Here is a 3465-nt window from a genome sequence, read left to right on the forward strand (position 1 = left end):
ATGTGACAGAAGATGACAGCGCTTTTGCAAGTTCGTCCGAAGTAGAAACGAAGCCGGAAGATTTGCCCGCTTTCAATGCAAATAATTTATTGTTGCTTCCGCAAGCAACCAAAAAATCTCGTATCGAAGAGTTGATAGACTCTAATGTTTCAAATGTCGCAACCTCTCAAGCAAACACATGCACTTCATGTTGCATGTCCATAGATGTTGCAGACAAACAACTAAAGTACTTATAACAAGTTTATTTAAAAAGGGAGCCAGCTAACTAGGTTGAATTCAAGGAGTTGGGTTATGTGGGTTTCGTTCATTTTGGCTACTTAGGTCTCGTTTGGTAACGTTCTCGTTTCCTATTTCTGGTTCCTGTTTCTCATTTTTTGAGAAACAGACTTGTTTCGTAACTATTCTCGTTTCTTGTTTCTAAATTTTAAGCAACATTTGTAAAAATAGGACAAAATATTGGGAACTTTCAAAACTAGTTTCTCTCTATTTCGTTTTTTTTTTTTTTTTTTTGGTTCCCAGATTTTTCGTGAGAGGGTTGGGTGTTCGCTAGGGTTTTCGATCTCCCTCTTCTTCTCCGGTGTATCTCTGGCTCTCCGATCTTCCTCTTCTTCTTCGATCTTCCTCTCATTCAGATTCAGACTCACGAAGGTATGTTTTCTTTCTCTTCTAATTTCCTTCTCTCACTCCATCCTTCAAAATTAAGGCAAATATCCAGAAATTTCCCTAACCATTTTACGCCACTATTTTCTTCTTCTTCGATCTTCTTCTCATTTAGATTAATGGGCAATGTCTATTTCCGTCTTTGTTATTTAACCATAATTTCTCTCTATTTTTCCATTCTCGCAAAACCCTTCCTCTCTGTTCTCTGTTCTCTTAACATTTTTTCTTTCAAAACAATTGTTTCAAATCAAGTTGGATATTTGTCTTGCTGCAAGTTTAGTTCCTTATACTGCTAATATGTTGCTGTTACTCGGCTAGTATAAATGTTTATGCTTCTTATCGTTCTTGCTAACAGACATATCTTTTGTTGCCCCTAGCTTGAATTCTGTAAAGTGTTAGTTGAACTTGTTATCCCCAAACATTTTTCCTCTCCTAGCTAAATGGATTTTGTCAATGTGACTTCAAAGTTGGTACTGATCTTTAGTTTGCTTCGTTTATTTTATTTGGATAACATGTAGCAGTAGGAGCCTTGTTGTTTTTGAGTTGTAACGTAATTGTAATGTAACCCCTCAACTCAGTTGGTGACCAAGGAAGAACAGCTGTTTGTTTGGAAACATCAGACACTGCTGATCCTTGTTGCAATATGTGCACCAGTTTTCATCAAGGGTTCATGACAGTTAGTTTGATTATTAGATTTTCTGATGATGGGAGCTGTTTCAGTTTGTAGCTTGATTTGAATTTGGACAACCACATTGTGGTATTAGTTGCAGAGGTCGGATAACATTTATTCATTTCCCCGCCAAAATGATTTCATGACAAGGCAAGGCATCCCCATCCGGATTCAGTATCTTACAACCCAGTTCATCATTCATCAGTGTGTTTTTTGTCATAATTATAAAAATAAAAAATAAAAACTTTTACCTTATAAAGTATATACAGAATGCATTCAATGCGCATTTTAGTACAGATAATTGAATCTTCATGGGAAGGTAGAAAATCCTTTACAATATCCATCCAAGTGGTCCATAAGCTGTGGCACTTAACTCTAAAAGCTAATTCGAATAATGGTGGGTGAAGGTGTAAGATAGAAAAGAAAGGGAAAGGGAGATGGTGTAGATGTATAATTGAAAATCAGGAGGTTGAGAGAGTGGTAGTCTAGTCTATCACAGTGAACTATGAAACAACAAGAAAAACACATATACATATATGTAGAAGAAACCTTTTTGAGAAAAAGGTTGAGAATTGGAAGACTAAGATAAAACTTGAAAACTTGAAAGATTGTTATGATGATGATGATCTGGATTCTCATACTCTCTCTAAAAGAAAAAAAGAAAGTACTAGTTTTTAATGTTTTACTTAGATTGAGGATTTTCAATTTTAGTTTTGTGTGTTTGTTTAAATATTTACTAAATAGTTTTATTTTGTTTTAATTCGTATACATCATTTTAGATGTCAATAAAATCATCAGATAAGTGTTGTGTTGATGATGTGGTTGAGATTGATGATGGATTAAAAAGTGAGGGACCATGGTCATACAAGAATGAAGCTCTATTTATTGATTTAATGGATGAAGAAGTTACAAAGGGCAATCGACCAACCACAACATTTATAAAATCAAGTTGGAATTATATGAAAAACCAATTAAATGTTAGTACATGATATGCTTATACTCATGACTAGCTGAAAAATAAGTTCAACAAATTAAGACAGATTTACCAGGACTTCATGAGTGATATAACTGGAAATGGATGGGATCTATTATTGGGCACTATCACTCTTGAAAAGGAGCAATGGAATGATCTTTTTAAGGTCAAAATAAATTAAAGTATTTTTTCGTATGACATTTGAATTGTGGTTTATTCATATATTCATGTACAATTTTGATAGGTGAATAAAAGGGCTAAGAAGTTTAAGAAAAATGGTTACCCACATTATGGAAAGTTTATGAGAATATTTGGAGATACTACAGCTACTGGTGCTAATGCTTCTGCATCAACCAAACTTCTATCAGATTTTGAAGATGAAAATGATGTTGGAAGCAATACAAACTTTGTTGTTGAAGATGATAATGGACAAGAAAAAAGTGGGAAACGAGTATGAAGGAAAATGGAAGATTTGAGTAGTTTCATTTCTTCGTTTGTAGATGCTTATGTGGGGGATTCGACTTGAATTGTATTAGATATTCTACATTTGAATGATAGATATTATTGTTGTTATTAATTTTGCTTGAGACTTGAATTGTATTAGATATTCTAAACTCCGGAAGATGTTTATTTCTTTTTATATCTTTTTATTCGTTAAATCTACTAAATTCTATTTCAACTAAAAATAAGAGCATAAAAAAAAACTAAAAATAAGAACCAGAACAAGAAGGTTATCAAACATAATTCTGTTTCTGTTTCTTTTTTTCAAGAAATAAGAAACAGAAATGATTATCAAACACATTGATGTTTCTAGTTCTAAAAAAATTGAAAACAAGAAACAAGAAATGAGAAACGAGAAACAGGAAACAAGAAATGGGAACGTTACCAAACAAGGTCTTAGGTACCATTTTAGCTAGTTTGAGTTAAAGTAGGTGGGTTATGTTTGTAGCTAGGTTTCATTCATTTTGACCACTTATATGCACCGTTTTAGCTAGTTTGAGTTAAAGGGGTGGGTTGTGGGTAGGTTTCGATCATTTCGGTCACCTTATATACTTTCTAGGTTGGTTTGAGAGTTAAGATAACACTTATAGCTAGTTTGAGTTAAAGGGGTGGGTTGTGGGTAGGTTTCGATCATTTCGGTCACCTTATATACTTTCTAGGT

General features: G+C 33.6%; 1 non-coding gene across 1 annotated transcript; it reads left to right on the top strand.

Moving 5' to 3' along the window:
• The first annotated feature begins 1487 nt into the window (after nucleotides 1–1487).
• LOC111013810 (L10-interacting MYB domain-containing protein) lies at nucleotides 1488–2943 on the top strand. The gene is made up of 2 exons (XR_015787430.1): nucleotides 1488–2469; nucleotides 2548–2943. It is a non-coding gene; the product is annotated as a L10-interacting MYB domain-containing protein (transcript).
• The last annotated feature ends 522 nt before the right edge of the window (nucleotides 2944–3465 follow it).

This window comes from Momordica charantia (assembly GCF_013281855.1).
Source record: "Momordica charantia cultivar OHB3-1 chromosome 10 unlocalized genomic scaffold, Mcharantia_2.0 BLBB01000010.1, whole genome shotgun sequence".
NCBI classification, from domain to species: Eukaryota; Viridiplantae; Streptophyta; class Magnoliopsida; order Cucurbitales; family Cucurbitaceae; genus Momordica; species Momordica charantia.